Consider the following 19,938-nt stretch of genomic DNA (forward strand, 5'->3'; position numbering starts at 1 on the left):
CTCCAATGCACAATCTGTGTGTTTGTCCCAGTGTTTGAAAACAAGCACCGTAACATCTCACATGCCTTTTCCACTTGTATGAACTTAGAAAATGTAGTAGAAAACCTGTACTATGTTTGCAGAGCTGGTTACAGAATAGAAAAGCAGAAAGAGGTAGAATAGAGGGATATATATGTAGGTGAAAAGGAAAGAAAAAAATTATTATGAGAGGGTTATTATTTTAAGAAATTCAGATATTTACATTTGTTATTGTTAGACTGTTTTTAGTGTTCACAGTTAGTTTTGGCCAGCATACATAGATATATACTTCAGTGCCACAGGGCTGAAAGCTGCATTTTGCATATTACTATCTTCTCCTGTTTCTAGTCAGTAGAAAAAAACACAATCTCTTTTCAATTATATATTTAAAATTTTTTCTTAAATATGATAATTTATTAATAATTTTAAACCATAGTAATAATAATAAAATACTCAATAAAATGCTGAAACATTGCACTGCAAACTTTGGGAGATATGAAACTACACTTAGTGCTTGGCAGTCAGCTTTATCTGGAATAATGTCAGTACAGAAAATATAATAGTAATAGTCAGAAGGGCTAATACTCAGAATGTCAGTTCCTCCCTCTGTGCAGGATTTCAGGATCTGCCAGTGCTTGGCTTCATGGATTAATTTTCTTACCAAAAATGGGCCATCTGGAAGAGGGTATTTAATCTCACTTGAGATATTACCTTTGGGAAAGTAGAAAAGAAAACGGATGGCCTACCTGAGTCAGATCTGATAATGAGAGGGAAGAAAATGATGGTGGATGATTTAATCAGGACTTTCTCACAAAGTTATATCTTAAAAACCAGCAGTAACAACAACAAAACAAGAGAGGGAGACTGGTCCAAAACAAGAGGGAGAAATGGAGGAGGAAATAGCATTGTGCTTTGCACTTGAATCCTGCTATGGTCAGGACTCATAAGAAGTATATCTTTGGTCATTAACTTTTATGAAGTGCTGATTTCCCTTTTGGCTTCCACCCGCCTATCAGCCCTGCAGCGAGGGCTGTCTTTCTGCACACAGCTGAGCCCAGTAATTGCTCACTGAGATCCTCCAGCACAACATTTTCTCACCACCAACCTCTCCCCATCTACCTAATAGCTCTGAGACAGCCATGGTCTGTCTGACTGAATGGTCACTAATGACCCAACTGTTCTTAGGAAGACATAGCAGGTTTTTCTGCCAAGACTTAAAATGTTTCTGTTATGTTTAGCACTCACTGGGCATATGATGCAGTGCAAAGCCAGCACAAAGCAGCCGGGTGTTCTCAAAGCCATCTTTCTTTCCCCTCCTTGCCTATTGTAGGTTCTTTATTCACTATAAATTACCTGAAGCTTGTGTCTGCAGCACTCTGAAAAGTGCGAGTCAGGGCTGGTGGAGCTCTCTATGGCCATTTAGAGCAGTTAGTGTGTTGGTTTCCAGAACTTAAACAGTTCTGAGAGGAGAAAACTTTGACTATCCCATGTTAGGTCTTTTCTGACGTTACAGGAGAGCACAGGTGGGTCTGAAGCCTTAAGTGCGGAAGCACAAATCACAACTTCATAGTTATTTCACAGTTCACAACATACTGAGTCTAGAGTTTAAAGTATCAAAATGTAAAAGGTTCATGCTATGTGCTATGTAAATATCCAGGAAAATTAAAGGATATCCCTGTAAACTCTGTTCTATACAGAAAGGGTTTTGACACCTTTTCTGAGTGACTATGGTACAGAGAAGGAAAAGCACATGTCAACAGTGGTTGAGGGACTCGATTTAAAAAAAAATACCTAAAATCCCCAGAAAATGGCAGTCATCTGATGACTGATGAAGGGAACATGGATCTGTGTGTGTGGGACCTTATCATCACAAACTTGTCAAGCAAGGGAGTATCAAAGGAAAGCAGACATTCCTAGAAAGGAAGTCAGGGATTGGTAAAGCACCTGTATATCCTTAAATGACTCTTAGAAAGTCTTTTATTGTCTTTGTTTTTGTCACACCAGGAGGTTTAAAATCGTACTTGGATGGCAACCAGAATGACAATGGGTAGAAGCAGAAGGGGAGCTGAAAATAAGGAAGCCACCCTTAAAAGCTAGGGTGCACAGAAGTGTTTCTAATATTCAGCAATTAAAAATGGAACTTTGACTGAACGATTTGCTCTCAGGAAAGCAGAAGTTTTTCATCAAACGTTGTGAAGAAACAGGGATTGAACAATAGATTGAGCAAATATACAGGTAGATTTATTAAAAAGTATCTTTGCTTAAGTGTCTGCCCTGGGGAAAACTGGGAGGAAAAAAGAGAAGGATACATTTTCATACTATGAAAATAAAATTAAATCCATGGAAGAGACATAAGTTTTTAAAGATTTAAATAAATGTCGTCTCTCACTCATTTTTCTCTTAAAAATAAAACCCAAGCCCACTTTAATTAGGTATTCTTTTTCAGTTTCTCCTTAGAAACAAATAAAGTATCTCTTTTTAGACAGAACTATTTTTGCATCTTAAGTGCTAAATTGGCTTCTGTAGCCTGAATTCTAAATCTCTGCACTGAAAATCAGAATTTGTTTTGAGGTTTATAAATTCAAGAAATAAGTAAAGAAAAAAACAGTGTGGTAAGGCTTAAATAAACTAAACGCTTTTCTCAGTGATACACTATATGGAGCCTTCTGCAATACTTAAGACACAATATGAGCCAATTTATACTCATTCTGCACCATTTCAGTGTATCATTTCTGTGTCACTTATTGCTAAATGTCACTGTACATGACCAGGACATCATCCTCTCTTTTTTCCTTTAAGACTGTGTCTATATTTGTGCATAGTAATGCAATGTATGAAGTACACTAGCAAATATGCCTCTCTTTCTGAGAACATATTTCTCTGGGCTATATCAGACTGATTCTTAGAAAGGAAGCAATTCATCTCATGCTTCTACTGAAGACTTCAAACTCAGTGGCCTTATTTGGAGTGGGGGATTCTTCTGTCACCCCCCTCACCAGGAAACTCAGCACCTTGTTTTTTTCTCTTTGCAACACTGTTCTCACATGAAGGATAAACCTCCTAGACTCTCACTGTCAAGGAGCAGCAACCACAAAAGTCCTTCTCCGTGAAACCTGGCAATAGATTGTTTGAACAGAGAAGGAAGTCAGTGATGCTAATAATCCTTCTGCAGCAGGGAAAAGCTGATATTTTAATAAGCATTGCCTTTTAATATGAACTTTTTCCCTCTCCTAGGTTATGAGGATTGTTTACAGATAATGAGGAAAAAATCCAATTCCCATGTCTCAAAAAAGTAAACTAATTTCCCCTCTGTGGGTCATAAGTGCTGAAAATAAACCAAGCTGGCTGCCTTTGGGGATTTATTGAACTTCAAGTGCCCATGACTCATTCCATGATTACAAAAAGCAGAATAACTTTCACATTTGCTACATGAGAGACTGAAACAAGGTTCTCAATGCTGTTGTGTGGCTAGAGAGAAGAAGAATGGAAGGGCTATACCAACTCTAGTACAAAATGTGGCTCTGTTTTATTTCCCTAGCATTCAGTGTCCACTGGAGTCAAGGGAAAAAGGTTTTCCAAAAAAAATCATATCTGATTTAAAGAGGAAGGATTTAAAAATAGCTGTGCATGCACTTCACAATACTCTTTATCGGAAAGCAAATGAACTCTTTGTGTACTGAGCACAGAGGATGCAGAAACAAAGATGCTGTTAAGAGGTACTTGGAAAGACCAAAATATGTGGCAAGGCCATTTCATCCTGATTCTGTCGAGCATGGAAGAGAAAGATCAAAGATCATTGCTGCAAGCAGAGCACAGATAGAATGATATGCTGGGAGCATTTCCAAATTTAATGGCAAGAAGTTCTCAGTAACAAGGAGTCCTCTGAGCATCATATCCTGTTCTACTCTCCTTGAGCCAGGCACTGAAGAGTTAATGCTGCTTGTCAACTCCCAGGTGGGAAATTAGAGTAAGAGGTGGCAGCTGTGCCTGGGGGTAGGACATCTTTAAGTACCTCTCAACCTCCAAGCAGCGCTTCCCTGAGTGAAATGCAAATGGTGCCTTTGTAGGCTGGGGCTGTGCTTGGGTTTGTGTTTGTCACACCTCTTCTTCCTTAGGCGTCACACAGGTATCTTTTACATTTTTTGCAGTCAGTAAATCCTGAATCTTGTCTTCTGACTAAAGACTTGTTGTGATGATGGTCTTCAGCTGCTTGGAAGCTGTGGATGAAATCTGTAAGTACCTTATAACTGTTCATAGCTCTGCAAGTCATAGATGGGACACTGCAATGCTTCATTTATGCTGAAGATACTGGAAATGCAGGGCAAATCTACAAGAGTGTGAGAGAGGGCTGCATTTTGAAAAGAGGACAAATCAGGGAATATGAGTAATGTATTTGAACATGGGCCAGCCGATATTCTTCAATGGGTGGATGTGTCTGATGACCAAGGCCTGGACCTCCTCTTGTGAATATATCTGTAGTTTCTTGCACGTGAGGTGTCCTCACACAGATTTCCAGCAGTCAGACAGCTAAGTCTAAAAATTAATGCACCAGTAAAAAGGAATGCAGATTAAGGCTGCTTACTTCCAGTCCTTGCTCAACCAGTCTTTCTTCACCCATCACAGCAGCAGGCACCTTACTGAGAAAGTGGAGGGAGCTAAGGAGAAAAAAAATTGATGGTATCAGGCTTGAAGAAAAAGAATGACTTATATTTTTTACATTTCTTATGCATTTTTGTCTTTCTGGGAGAATTATGAGGGTTGATTACTCAACAATGAGTTCTTAAGGGAATTAATAAGCAGTGATTAGCATGATGACCATCTGTTTCTGTATTTTATGCCTGCATGCCCCGGTGCCAAACTCTGCAGTGGTGCCCTAAAATCCACCACACTGAGCTCAGGGGAAGCTGCCTCCAGAGGAGCTGAGTGGGTACAGTGGGGGAAAGTGCTGCATAATGTCCCTAGCCTGGGCAGGTGTGGGAGCTCATGGGTGGCTGTAGCTCAATAACTTGCTTTGGGAGCACAAGTGACATGGGTCATGTTAAAAGAGGTTTAAGCGACTCCTCTTCTGTATAATCACAGCTGTAAAGTGATTTAGTTTTCCTGTGAAGTCCTGGATGTTTTCAAAGAAAATAGACAGAGAGGGCAGATGGAACATTTGTGGAGTAAGAAGAGATGTTAGTGGCAATGGTTTCAGTGTCTCTTCTTTTTTTTTTTTTACTTTCTTTTTTAAGTGTTTTCAATCTCTAAACTGCTGTGCTTGTTGAAAGAGGGAAAATTTGCTCCTTCTGCTGGAGATGATATAGAGGAATGGGAAGGGAGACATAAATAGGGAGCCAGATCTTCTGTCTAGTGAAGGTAGTGGTATCCATGATTGTGGATATAATCTGTAAAAGACAGTGCAAGGAAGATGGGAAGGACTGAAAGAAAAAAAAAAGAGCTTCTAGAACTGAAGTTTCTTCTTTCTCACCCCAGCCCAGCTGCTGAATCCACTGAAAACCTGGCTTTTAACTCTACCATCTCTCCTGTCTTTTTATGTTGAACATCTCACCACTAATAGACAATATGATACAGTTTGCTAATGGTTGACCAGTAAGATCATTCCTTAATGGTCAGATCTCTCACACAGGCCTGTCTGCATTGATCCCAGCATCTTTGAGTGAGGAATATTCCCCAGAAGGCAGACTGACATTCATCTGAAGACAATATGAGTTGTCTACTAATTCACTGAATATTTTCATTTCCAACTCTCTTATCTTTAGAATCTGCTACAGAAGATACTATGCATTTAGTGTTAGCAAGAAATTACAATTTCTGTAGAATTTCAGAGTAAAATGCAAAGTAGTGAATGAGAAGTGTAGACTGAAAAAAATAATTAAATGAAATTAAGATTCAGGTCTAGCTTTTTCCACACTTATTTCAAAGTCTGTTGTCATAGCTACTGCAGCGTAAGCTGGCTCGGTTTGTTCGCTTTCTCTTTAAAGACATGTTCACCTCTTTAAGAAAATTGAAGTAACTGAGCAAATACCTGGAGAGAAAAAAATCAGAATTGTCTTTTGTGCATCCATAATTTTATCATGAGCTATTATTTGGATCAGAGATGTTCAGCCTTGATCAGCTAAGAGCTATTTATTCCAGAAAATAATTAGATGTGTGTTAAAGTACATTGTATTGCAAAACAATTGCAATCTTCGAAAGGGTCAAAATTCAGAATGGCTGTGTCCCCTCAGTCTCAGTTGTTAACATAAGTTATCTAAACCTATTATGGCCTCAAACTTTTGTCTCCTAGGAGCAAAATAACATTTTTATTTCTTGACTCAGGAGGTACCCAAAGTTTAGACGTATCTGAAAACATTGACCTTTTAAATTTGGCTTAGAGTTATGAGAAATATGTGGGATTACTTTGCTCTTTGTTTATACTGCTCATTTTATAATCTCAGTCTTTTACTCTAGAATTAGTTTTTACATCACATTATTGGAATACCTTGAGAAGACAATTAAGATGAAACATTTTGCTTAAGTAAAAATGTTGTCATTAGATTGGAATGGAAGGTGGAAATTAATGATGATTTTGTTGCAAGTCAAGTACAATTTATGTCACCTGTCTAAATCAGTGTGTGTCTGGCCTGTGAGCTTTCTCCTGTATCACTTACCTCTCTTGTGGCTCTGTTCCTCTGGGTGACTTGGGTTGTCTTGACTTTCTTCACAGGTTAGTGCACTTTGCCCCTTAGCTGAGCTGTATCCTGCTTTACCATATTTGGGGAATTCCCTCTGGTCAAGAATTGCTTTTTATCTACAATATGTCAAATAATAGGTACTGGTAAAGATTTTTGTGTTTTTTTTTTTTTTTTTTTTTTTGTAATTCCTGTAATGATCTGACAGATGGATGTCTTATCTCAAGAAAATACCAAAAAAGGACTGTCTAGCTGTGCAGATAGGAAATATCCCTAAAACCCATGTGTTACCCACAAGTTGATAACACACCTTGTTTCTACTTTGCCCGGAAAGCGGTTTTTTTCTTGCATAGTGTTTTTGAACTAAATTCTGGATACTTTGAATCATAATTTTTTCATATTTTTAAATGTGCTTATATCTATAATTTCATACATGCTGTTTCCAAAAGTCTGCAGTGCTGAAATTTGTTTTTTTTTCCTATAAAACTGAGTGAGAAATGAGAGGGAATGAAATAGGGTCTTAATCAGCTTCAAGGCAGTTTTCTAGAACTTTCTACTATGCAATTCTCTGACAAGAGGCAAAGCAATGATTGTGCAAAATGCTTGAGCATGAAGATCATCCTAAGCATATGAGAAATCATATGTAGAAACTGAAACCCAGGTCGTATTTAGCTTTATGTTCTCTTTCAACACAGTTATTTCAAGTTTTTTGATGTCCATAGGCTCCCTTGCTGGCTTAGAGATATGTATATACTTCACTGGATCTGGACCTAATTAAGCAAATTCAATCTGGTTTTGCCCCTGGCTTTTTTGGCTGATAGTGATGCAGTAATTCATGGGGCTACATCTTCCCAATTTTTGCTCAGTTCTGAAAAATTAGATAATTAGCTGTGTTTTCTTGAGTACTCTTTCAAGACAGGTAGAAAGGTCCTTCACACAATCTACAAAGAAATATATTAATGTAGCATTTTACATATGGCAATAATTACATGCTACATATTGCCAGTTATGAAATAATGAAACAACTGTCTACAAGTGAAAGTTCTTTGATTTTTCTCAATTATAATATTCTTCTGTTCTGGCACTTGGCACTCCTTAAGCAGAATCCAAGAAACCCACTGTTGGTTCACTGCCTAGGCTATGCTGCTGCTGGGCTTTTTTGTCCAGTATAGTCCCTTGATAGAGCTGAATATGCCTGTTCAGTACTTGAAGTTTAAAAGAAGGAAGATTCCTATGATAGTAAGAATAAACCTGGGTGGTTTTGTGTGCTTTGGTGTAAGGGTTTGTTGCTAAAATGCCCAATGAACAAGATTGTGTGCTGTGCTGGGACGTGGCAATATGCAAATCCATGTAAATAAGCATGCAAACACCCACTGATGTCAAAGAGAAATTTTGTAGTAAAATCAGGATTTTTTTTTTCCTATCACTTTATGACACTGATTGAGCCATATTTTGATATAAAAGCTAAAAATGCTTAATGTACACCTGCTCTTTCTTCCTCCTAGACATTTTTTTGTGCCTAGCATCGCGTGGATGGAATGGTATCTCATGCATCTGTGTGCTTGAGGTGAGGGCAGGGAGATGGATTTAGCAGTTCATATCCCCTTCCCCCTACATGTTAGGCAACATCTCTTTAGTATTTAAAGAGCTGTATCAGCTTTTTCTGGACTCCTTTTGTCTGGCTGGGAGGCTTTCATGGCAGACTCAGCTCTAATGTGACTGAGAGGCCATGCTGTGCTCTCAGGAGGACGGGGTTAATGGAAATCCAGCCAACCCAGGGAGTACCTTGATGTAAACCACTTGTATAGCACAAAATGCTTTCACATCGCCTGCACAGAGAGTTGTAGAAGTATATGCTTGACTAGTGCAGGATGACACTGGGAAAAGAGACAACTGTGCACCAGGGTCCCACAAGGCACAGCACAACCAGCCTCCTTTTTTCTGCAAACAAGCAGGTCCAGGCCATAGTCAGCAATATCAGAGAATTACAAGTAAGTGTCTTAGTTTAGCATGTTGTACTAACTTACACTTCACAAAAACTGTCATTTTACTGAAAAAGCTTTGAAGTCAACTGTAATGAGGAATTTTGCTTGTCAGCTATCTTTGTGTTGCCATGAAGTTATCATTGCCAGATCATAAAACAGTATTAGGTAGCTGATCAGATCTGGAAATACAAATTTTGGCTCTATCTCCCTTTTCTTTCTCTAAGGAGTCAGCAGCCCACATTGCTGCTCCAAAAAAGCTCCTAGGAACCTCTACTCCAGCACTCCTGGGTAATGGGGTGGTCCATGAGGTGAAGAAATCCCTCTTGGCAGTAAAGATATTAATGGTGGTATGACATCAGGATAGATTTCTACTGTCTTTGCTTTGCCCTCTCCTACAAAATGAGATGGCCAGAGAAAGCTTGGGGTGTAGTATTATGTCCAATATTTTGCCCAAACTGCTTTAAGTAAAATAAAGTTGCTACAATAGCCTCTGTGTTCTGTTCAATTTAGTAACACTAAAACTCCTTGGTTTTATGAGAATAGATGAGTAATCTGGAGAAGACTTGAAAGGCGCAAGACAAAACTTTCTCTGCTAGTAACTGAGTTGGATAAAATATGCTGCATTTGAACTCTTAGATGATTCCTGGAGTCCTGGCAAAGACACTTCAGGCAGTGGAACTGTATTTTTCCAGTCAGACCTATAGATATTGGAGGTTTAATGTTATCATCATTTAGTTGCTTTAAGAAGCAGTCTATCTCCCTATGGCTTTTCTTTGCTAGCAAACAAGCTCGCTCTGTTCTCACTTTGAAAACTCAATCATGGTGCACCATTCATGAGGGAAACTTCTCGGTTGGCCGAGGTAGGTGGAGGGTTCTAAAAAACCCATAAAGTAGCAAGAAGGAAGAAAGATTTGAAACTCTTTTGTAAAGATCCCGTTAAAGCTAGAAAAGTCCTGGATTTAGCCAAGCTGTGAGCAGCATTAGTATGATGGAAGCATGTTGTCCAGGAGCAAGTCATCTGCAAGGAAACATCACTGAGGCTATTGGGGGGAAATTTATCCTAGTTGCAACATTTGTTTGAAGAATATAACCAAGTTTTTCCATCATTTGTTTCATGCATTGCTTGTAATTTATTTGCTTATCATGAACTTTGTTTTTGTGTTTGGTTTCGGTTTTTTCCTCTAAGTATCTTCTGGACATACAAGCACATATTTTGGTTTTTGAATCCAGTAACTTCTGCTGATGTTGTTGTTCTCAAGCATATTAATTCCATGTACTTCCTTTCACTGTTTTCCCAACAATCAGTTACAAATGCAATTTGCCTCGCTTTTTGAATCTCTGTAGTCTCTCTGGATAATGAGTATGAATGTTAAGCGCCCTAGTCATGATGCTATGGCTTATAAAGTATGTCACATCTCAATTGTCTGATCAGAACTGGGGTTTGACCCACTCTTAGTGCTTTCCATCACAAGCATACACTGCTTCTCCTTCTGCCACCTTTTTCTCCAAAGTTTTATGCAGAACACTTCTGGCTTTCCTGCCTATCAGGTTTGCGGCTGTGTTAGCCACTCTGAAGTCCAGGACAGGTCTTTCCAACAGCTGCCTTCAATCAAGAAGTTCTAATTATTCTTACATCCTCTTTGTGAGTGGCAGTTTTCCTCTGTTAGTTGCTAGTCCTTCACATTTGCAGTGAAAGCCTAAAAAGTGCTGTAAAGATGGAAATATGTTACCTGACACGATAGAAGGTGGTGCCTCAGCCTGCTTCCTGCACACGTAAGCCATGCCAGCTCCAGTATAACCAAAATCACTGCTACTGGGAAAAGTGAACCTTTCTCAAATCAACATTACAGTTCAGAGCCTTAAAGTGAGATCATATTTCTGTTTTACGACTTTTATTAAGAAGTTCAAAACAAAATATATTTGTATGATTAGCTGATGTGCCTTCTTGGAGGAGAAAAAAGGTGAGAAATTAAGTTTGTTAGACAGGTCAATGATAAATCCACTGGTAACTTAATAGTATCAGTCAACATGAAGGTGGTTAAAGATGACTTTTTAGAGTATAACTGGTTAGTCAGTGAAAAAAGACTCAAGTTTTTATCTGAGGTGTTCTGAATAACCACTTGGCAAACATCCCTGAGAACACAACGTAGACTGGTAGTTTAGGTAGCCAAGCTAAGCAGCAACAGCTCAGCAACTGCTCCTTGATTTTATTTTTTTTCAGCAATAATATGTTTGGATGATTTTATGTGGGATATTTTTCAGATAAAGTAATTTGTTATGTCACAGAAATATCCCAGTAGGTGCTCATCAATTTTAAGAGACGCTGCTAACTTTATTAATATTTCGCATGGTTGTTTCCCATAAATTCAAATGCTCTTTTTAAATGATATTTCTCAATTTTTTCATTTTTAATCCTTTGATATTTTGTCAAGGCATTGTGTTCTTTGACCTTGTGCATCCATTAAACAGTGATTAGGACATATGGGTATATTCTCCCACTGTGATCCCTGCAAAAGTGTAAACCAGTTGTTCATGATCATTTTTCATGTCTCTATTTCATTTGCTTGTGTAAGCACACTTTCCACTTTTAATTTTTTGAACACAGCAATACAACTTCACCTGTAACTTTGCAAAAAAGACACCTGTGAAACACAAACTCATCTCTCTGCATCCCCAAGCTAGTTTCTCTTCAGAAGCTCACATCTGAAGATGCCCAAGGGTAGTGGCTGCAGACAATCTAATAAACCATCCCAATGACATGAAGTCAATACCACATTACTCAGGTGTGTGTTAGTCCCTCTACAGGTATATTGCTTCTTTAAGAGATATAAAGCTTTAACAGCCTGATCACTCTCTGGGTATGTAGTGAGCAGCACAGATCAGGCAGAACTCTTTGGGAAGGTTGTAATAGAAGCCAGTGTAGATCACCCTTTCTTCTGTTAATTTCTATTACTGGCAGGTATCTAAATCAAAATAATGTGGTAAGAGAAGGAAAAAGAGACTGTGGCCTTCATGTAAATAAGACAAAGAAGTGCAGCCTGTGGATTTTTAACCAGAAGCACTGCAGAGAACAGAGCCGTGCAGAAGGGCATAAACTTCCCCACCACGGCTCTTGACGAAATCCTCTTAGTTTTTAAAACTTATTAGAAGGAAGGAAAAGATAAAGAACACGGGCGCTTTGTGGAGGTCTCATATCAACAGACAGGAGAAGTCCAGATAAGTGGTTGATTACTTTTGTTTTCCAAACAATAATAGCTTCATGAAAACAAACTTTGTTAAGGAAGCAGTCAAGGAATATCCAAGACAACCAGTAGATGTATAGCCATGAAAAATGTCTTTTGCAGGTAGAATTACTACAGTAAGGGATGGGCTCACATGTATGCATCAGAAGAGCACAATGAGCTGCCCAAAGCTCCCAGGAAGGGCCCTTCCCCAGCAGGTGTGACCCGAGGCAGCGGGAGGAGTGACTGTAAACGGGAAAACAGCCAAACTTCAGTGCCACCACTGCTGCCAGGGGAGCAGGAAAAGCAGGGTGTACTGTTCAGGTCAGCTCAAGCAGCTGTGGAGGAAGAGTTGGTTTTGACTATAGAGGAAAATGAGGGAAAAAATGTCTTTCTGACTGTTCAATAATCATCATCATGGCTAGGCTTCGCGAATGAAGATTTGGGAAGGCTCTATCCACATTTGCTGCAGGCACGCTGGTGGCTTATGAGGCCAATACATGACAGACAAATCCGATTGCAAAAGGCACAGCAGAAAGACTCCTTAGATGGTATATTCTGCAGTACACGGTTCTTTCTGCGTTGCCTTTTTTCCTCGAGGGTGATCCTGCGTGTGTTCTCAAAGGAGACAGCTGCGTTATAGATGGTGTGTCTCCAGGCCTCCCGATTTGAGGCCAGAGTAGACCAGTTATGGTGATCAATATGGCCAAGGCTGAGATGTTGTTTACAAAGCCATAGTGTTGTCTACTCTCTTATATGGCTCCAAATCATGGGTCATCTACCGCCACCACCTGCGTCTCTTAGAACGCTTCCATCAACGCTGCCTCCGTACAATCCTAAACATCCACTGGTCAGACTATGTGACCAACACATCTGTTCTAGAGCAAGCAGGTATCACAAGTATCGAGGCCATGCTGATGAGAACACAGCTGCGTTGGGCAGGTCATGTCTCCAGGATGAAGGACCACCGCCTCCCTAAGATCTTAAGAAGTTCAATAAAGTTCTCAGCTAACATCAAGACAAAAATAAACTGTGTGACAGAGATGAAATACAGCAAAGGTTCAGCTTGTAGCACAAATATCTCTTTGAGATGTGGTAGAGAAGCTGTTTTGTCTGCATAGGAGGGAACACCACTGATGTGCACAAGAGAAAATGTTGCCAGCTGGGTGCTGTGTGACACATACATCACAAAAAAGACAGTGGGGAAAAAAATTGTTATTTTCCTAGATGTGTGCTTCGAGCAGTCTACTTGGCCATTGCAAAAGCTTCAAGCACAAAACTGATCTTCCTTAAGAGTGAGGGAGGATAATGAAACGAAGGAATTTTTGTGAGGTAATTTATGTCTATTTTAAGGAAGGGATGGTAGATGTGGCCCAGACCTGTGAAAATTATCAAAAGGAAGATACTGAAATTGCATGATTTATCCAAACAGATGGAAACTCTTTTGTGCTGGTTTTGTGTGGGATAGAGTTTTTCCTTCACAGCAGCTAGTACAAGGCTGTGTTTTGGATTTATGGTGGAAACTGTGTTGATAATACACAGAGGTTTTCATTAATGCTGAGCTGCTCTTACACAGAGTCAAGGCTTTTCTGCTCTTCACCCCATCCCACTGGTGAGAAGGCTGGGGGTGCATGAGGAGTTGGGAGGGGACATAGACAGAACGGCTGACCCCAAATGACCCAAGGGATATTCCACATGGTATTATCGCTCCATGCTCACCATATAAAGCTGGAGGAAGAAAAAAAAGAGGGTGGACAGTTGGAGTGATGGCATTTGTATTTTGAAATAACCACTGTGCATGATGGAGCCCTGCTTTCCTGGGGATGGCTGAACCCCTGCCTGCTCATGGGAAATGGGGAATGAATTCCTTGTTTTGCTTTGCTTGCACGCAGAGCTTTGGTTTTCCCTGTTAAACTGTTTATCTCAACCCACAGATTTTCTCACTTTTACCCTTCTGATTCTCTTCCCCGTCCCACCTAGGAGTGAATGAGTGGCTGGCTGGGGTTAAAGCATGACATCTATACAAAAGTATAAAAATACGTGTATTTACTCCAGGTTTGGTTAGATAATTGCGAGTCTATTATTTCATTTGGTTCAGTTGGAAAAGAAACAAAGAGAATTTGCTTTCAAAACTCCATTTGGTAGACAACATTTCAGGGGAACATCTGCTGTCTGTTTAGCACAAGAGATATTCCAGAGCTGATACTGTGTAGTTTTTGTATACGGTAGGATCTGAAAGAAGCACAGGATAAAATTATTGCATTGCTACAAATGAAGGGAACTTGGATGTTAAAAGCAATTAAAAGCAACAGTTCTTCCTACCTCTTGTTTCTGACCTTTAGAAATCAGGTTAGGAATGATTAGACACCATTGATGTTACTCTAGGTAAGTAGAAAACACAGCACTTCTGTAACACGTTGGGGATAAGGATGTGGGTGTATCTTTAAGGAATAACTGGAACAAAGAGAAGACTTTCTGAAGATAACTAAGTTTAGAAAACAGAATACTAAAAATCACAGCTTCAGGTGTAGTAGCTGGAGAAGTATTGTTGCAAAAATCCTCCCTGGTGGGATTTGGCTCATGAGTGCAGATGTCAGCCCTGCTGTCCTTAGCTCTTGTTACTGGATGTAAGAAACGTGTCAGGGTGCTGCAAAGGGAGTGTGTATTGTGTGGCTGTCTGCTTAAAATATATCACAAAATACAAAAAAGTGTTCTCAGCATAGCAGCAGCTTTTACATTGCTGAGATTCCTGTGTTTGATCTTGATGCCACAAAGGTGAAGCCTAAGGTGCAATGTTGTCCTGGAAAAAGAATTTCCAGTAGCCAATCAATTCTTGCACCGTTTAAGAGAGATTGAAATAAAAACAAGAACAAATGATAAAATGTGAAAGACTCAAAAGAACAAGTGAATGAGATACAATAACTGTTCTGTAAAAAATGTTATCTGAAATAGCAATAGAAATGGGTAAGTACTTATATAATTGTTCTAAAAGCAGCAATGCAGGCAAGATCTCCTGTAATGAGTTCAGGCCAGGTAATATTCACCTGGTGCAGTGCCATTTAAATTGTGTCTAGTGGATCTGCATGTGCTCTTGAAAAATTTCAGAAGTTGGCCAAGTAAAGCAAGTGAACAAGGTTAGAGGAGAGGTTCAAAACCTTTCTTGGTTTTGCAGAGCATTCAAACCTTGCTTGTGTGGCCAGTTTCAGCCATGCATCTTGAGCATGATGCTGAAATCAATAACATCTGCAAGAACCTTTCCTGATTCCCAGCATTACCAGTCATGGCAAAATGAAAGATGGTTGTATGGAGGAAGGCAGTAGAGGTCCTGTTATAATAAAATGCCATAGCTCTGAAACCTCTGAAAAGAAACTTCAAAGCTGGGCTGGGAAGCTGATGTATCTGGAGTTCAGCAGCAGAGCAGCTGAGTTCATGTGAAGTTAGGGAATAAGCATCTATCTAAGTGACATGTCAGACACCTGAGGATTGCTCCTATTAGTGCAGCCACACCTGATGATGAAAATACTGGCCTAAGGTGCTGAAGCAGCCAGCAAAGAGAGGACTTGCTGGGATCCTGAGAAACCATTAAGAACCACCTGCTGTGCAGAGAAGACACGAGGACACTCTGCAGTTACAGCCACCACCACAGGATCCTCGGATCCCACTAATGGCCATGTACCCAGGCCCAAGCTGCAATGCTTCCTGCAAAGAGTGAAAGCCTTGTGACACTTCTACATAGGATTAACATGCAGCTTCATTAATAATGACATGTCCTACTTACCTGTGTGATATAAGCAGATATACTCTACTTATGCCCACTGTGGTGACTTCAAATTAATGTAATCAGGTCCATGCTTTTCTGTTTCAGCTTTAGATCAGCCTTATGTGTAGTACTCTGATCTCAGCTCACTAATTGTGTTTAAGAATCCTGTGAGTTCCCATCCAACTATTTTTTAAAAAAATCTCACCCTCACATGCAAACAGCAATAGTGGGGATTCCATGGGAAGAAGGCAATTCATGGCCCGGGGAATGAAAAAAACATCTTTACTTTGTTGCTAGCAGGCTTTGTGCCTTGAGTGTCCTTCCCAGTCACTTGTAAGCTCCTGGAAAGCATTTCTGCAATGCTTTCAAGTCAATAAAAAAATTGCAGGGCAAATTTGGTAAAATGGGTAGCAAATTAAAATAATGGTGAAGAGAGCATAGCAATCAGAATAGTAAAAATACTACTATTAGAAAGAGTAAGAAAATACAAATTTTTTGAAAGGAGAAGAAATTTGTTCGAAAGGTTGTCACACATATCAATGTTTGCCTCATATTTTGGGGGGCATGTAAGTAGTGATGGCCAGGAAAGCAAATACTGTCATTAGGGATAGCGTTAAGAGGTAAGGAGTGAAGAGCAGATAGAAAATTGTAAGACTTCAATTCAAGATTTTTAAGATCTTAGGTATTCAGTTAGTAAGGTCATTAGTATTTAGTCATAACCTTATAGATAAAGTTGAAATTTAGCTGCTGTGCTTATGGGCAAATTTAATCTGAAAGATTCTCCTCCTTCTCTCCTGCAGGCTTTCATTTACATATATTGAAATCAGCTCCCCCACCCCATAAATAAACAAGTAAATGAAGGGACTTTTCACAGTAAGCAGAGGGGTTTGTTGGCAGAAGTAGCTGTGTGCAAAGGGGAACAGAGGCTTTAGGGACAGGAGCTGTTTTCTCTGAGGCTGGCAGCAGGGAAAGGAGGACTTCTGAAAGCTTCTTCCCTTGTATTTGGCCAGCTCAAGCTGAGAGGCTCAAAAACAAGACTGAAAGGAGAAGGGCACTGTTGAGAAGTTAGTGGGGAAGCGGCTTTACATGGCTGGGAGGAGGAGAGAGGCTGAGAAGTGGCAGCTGGACCCAGATGAGGGAGATCAGACCCCAACTCTTGAAGTATGTTTAACCTGTAGACTTAGGGTCTCTCTACGGTGTGATCAGTCACTTCCATTTTTGTTCATAATGAGCTAACCTGCTGTGAAATGTCAGACTCAGACTGTCTTTTTCCCTGCCTGGACTTTGAAGGGAGCCATTGTCACCTACTGAAATAGCGGAATCCATATTTTCAAGCTAGTGCTTAATTTTCCAGACTCTCTGCTCTAAACAGCTGGATGATTTGGGCATGGGAATGGAGGAGTCTCTAGTACACAAAGGAGTGGTTTGCAATTCTTACTTTGAATAAGTGTTACAGGTTGATTTTTGTCCTTTCCCTGTACCGTATTCATATCTATTTCAACTACTTCGTTTTCCATCTAGAAAATCATTTGTTGTCTCAGTTGTAGCTCTGTAATTCCCGAAAGCCACAGAAGCATCTGCTTCTATCCAGGCTATGTTGCATATCTTAGCTATTGTATAACACAGAAACTGAGTTAACTGCTTTGTGTCATTTTATTTAAGCTCTAATACTTTCTGCACAAGCTAAGTATAATATTAGAGGCAGTCAACCTCAAAACAATACCTGTCCTTTGAAATATCAATAAGCACCCTATTAAGAACAGTTTTTAACAATGTCCAGGTACATGTGTTCTGAGATCAGGACAGGGGAGCCTTTAGGTAACAATGTTATTGTCAGAAAGTGATTCTGTTGGTTTCAATTCTGAAATTTCTCAGGGCTCAGTTGTCTTAGTTTTGTGATTTTTATTTTTGTTTGTTTTGTTTGTGGTTCGGTTTTGTTTTTCTTCCTAACTAGTCTCTCACCTTCCAGCTCATTACCTGCATGTGCCTCCCTTTTGTTGTGTGATGTAGAAATAGCAGAACTCTCCTGTCTGAACTCTCATCAGACTCTCTTTGATGTCACATGTACTTTCAACCATTGTTTCCCCTTAGCATCCCAATGGAATTGTTTTCATTGAATCTCTTGATTGGTGGTGTTGTGAATAACACAGGCTACTCCCATTTCTGTGCATCTTGACTTTGAGCTTTATAGGTGCCTTTCTGGCAAACTGCAGTCTCTTTGTGAACACTTCATTGAGTCCTGTGTTCATGGCTGAAAAGAGTGTTCTCTCTCATTCTAAAAGTGCAGACAAGTTTCATACTAGGGATTTGTGTAGGTTCCCAAATTCATAAGATGATTTTCTGAGCTTTAAAAATCCTTTCCTGTTTTTTTAATCTTTACTAAATCAACTATATGTTAAAGCAAATGCAGCCAACCAAACCAACCAATCAATCCCTACTCCCAAAAAACCCCCAACCGAACAATCCCCACCCACATTTGTACTCACAGAGTCCGTAGTCCTCCAAGTATGCCAGTAAGATGTTACATTAGCCTCCAAAGGCTATAAGAACTCAAATCCTTTAAGGTACATGTTCCTTTTTGCTGCCACGAAGCTTGCACATGACCTGTTAAAGGGCATTAACCTTCTCTGGTTATAGTTCTCACTGATGAAGGGTTTGTCTCTGATTTTTTTTTCCTTTCTTTTTTTTCCCCCAGCTTTGGCAGAGCTGTTTACTGTTCTGAGGGCTTTTTTGTGTTTGTTTCCATTTGGAGTGCTTTTCTCTGTTATACTCCCAGTAACAGAGCCAAAGTGCCTACTGGGTCTGCTTCATTCAGTGCCTGATCAGCAATGCATAACATGAACCTCACTGCAGTGTAACAACCATTCCCAGCTGCCTTTTGCCAGAGTAATTTAAAGCACAGTTCTCTACGGCTGGCACGGAGAGTTTGGTAAAGAGACAAAGCCAAGCCTTAAGGGAATTAGGGAAACAGGGAGCCTTTACGAAGGGAAGAAGTAGCTTTGCTTGGACAATTATGGAGCTAATAGACTCCTTGGGAAGCTTGTGGGCCCTCCAGCAGTGAGTGACCATACAGAGTCATCACTTTATTGGTGACCCAAAGTCATTTATCAGCTTAGCATTTCTTTGCAGCCTCTTCACACTGACAGTGATTTAGCTTGGTAACTAAAATTAGCCAGTGTCACTGACACAAATATTCTGATACTTGCAGCCTAGCAGAATTTAAAAAGACACTTTCCCTTCCCAGTAAGGAAGGCCTTATTCTCCAATCTGACTCCTGACTTTCTGAGAACCAGAATCCCAAGCCTGACGTGAAGGCAAAGCGGTCAATTGCATCTCTCAGGTCACCAGAACTCCTTAGGTGTCTCCTCTAGAGGCATCTTTGTCTTTTGATCTTGAGTATAGGTCTCAGACCTTGTAGATCCACAGTACCGGCAAGAATTTGCTTTATGATGGGGAGTAAAAGATATCAGTAGTTTTAGCTGAACAGCCAAGGACTGAATTCACATCAGTACAATTTGCCTTCCAGAGAAGGGCTGAGACATATTGGCAAGAGAACGTGCAGAGACTTGGCTTAAAGTCTTACAGCTTGGCTTGTGCAATGCTTGTAGTACATGGCCACTTCATATTTAGCATTCTCTCATCTACCAAATGATGCTACTTATATTTTTTCTCCTTTTTTTTTTTTCTTTTAAAGATGCTGTTAATTTATATATTTAAATTTGCAGTCTGAAAATTAGTTGATCACACTACAGATCACCTCCTGTCTAGAGTATCTATTGCACCTTTTCTAACTCATAACCTGAAAAGGATTGGAAACAGTCACCTCAGGCCAACCTCTAGGATACAGCTGTTTTGTAATAGTTTTAACTGGACTCTTCTGACGAAAAATACTTTGATTGCCACAAGGACTCTATTGCTTTAAGTTTTATTCTGTCACTTTGCACTGTTTTGTTTCACTGTGATGGAAAACAGGAAATGCATGTTTTCTTTGTTAGGAGATGAGAAATGAGAAACATTAAAGGTTATATTATTGTATAACATCTTAAAATATTTGATATTTAACAATGTTTACAAAGAATAATATTATCAACCACATATTTTTGATTAGCGTAATTACTTTCACAAAACTGATATTTGATGAAAAATCAATAAACAGGATTATATTGTTACGTAACCAAATAACTATTCAAACATTATTGGTTGCACATATGATTAATGATAACTTGGAAAAATATTTCTTTTAGGAAAATTATGGAAAGCCATGGCATTGTTCTATCTTTCTA

At 39.6% G+C, this 19,938-nt stretch overlaps 1 long non-coding RNA gene across 1 annotated transcript; it reads right to left on the bottom strand.

The window, feature by feature from the left end:
* Window positions 1-4,570: 4,570 nt before the first annotated feature.
* Window positions 4,571-18,332, bottom strand: LOC120323227. Its single transcript, XR_005563503.1, has 3 exons — window positions 18,142-18,332; window positions 6,669-6,808; window positions 4,571-4,673 (listed from the first exon to the last, which is right to left on the bottom strand). It is a non-coding gene; the product is annotated as an uncharacterized LOC120323227 (long non-coding RNA).
* Window positions 18,333-19,938: the final 1,606 nt, after the last annotated feature.

Source organism: Pipra filicauda, unplaced genomic scaffold (genome assembly GCF_003945595.2).
Source record: "Pipra filicauda isolate LSUMZ 115617 unplaced genomic scaffold, ASM394559v2 scaffold214_size1419223_pilon, whole genome shotgun sequence".
Lineage (NCBI taxonomy): Eukaryota > Metazoa > Chordata > Aves > Passeriformes > Pipridae > Pipra > Pipra filicauda.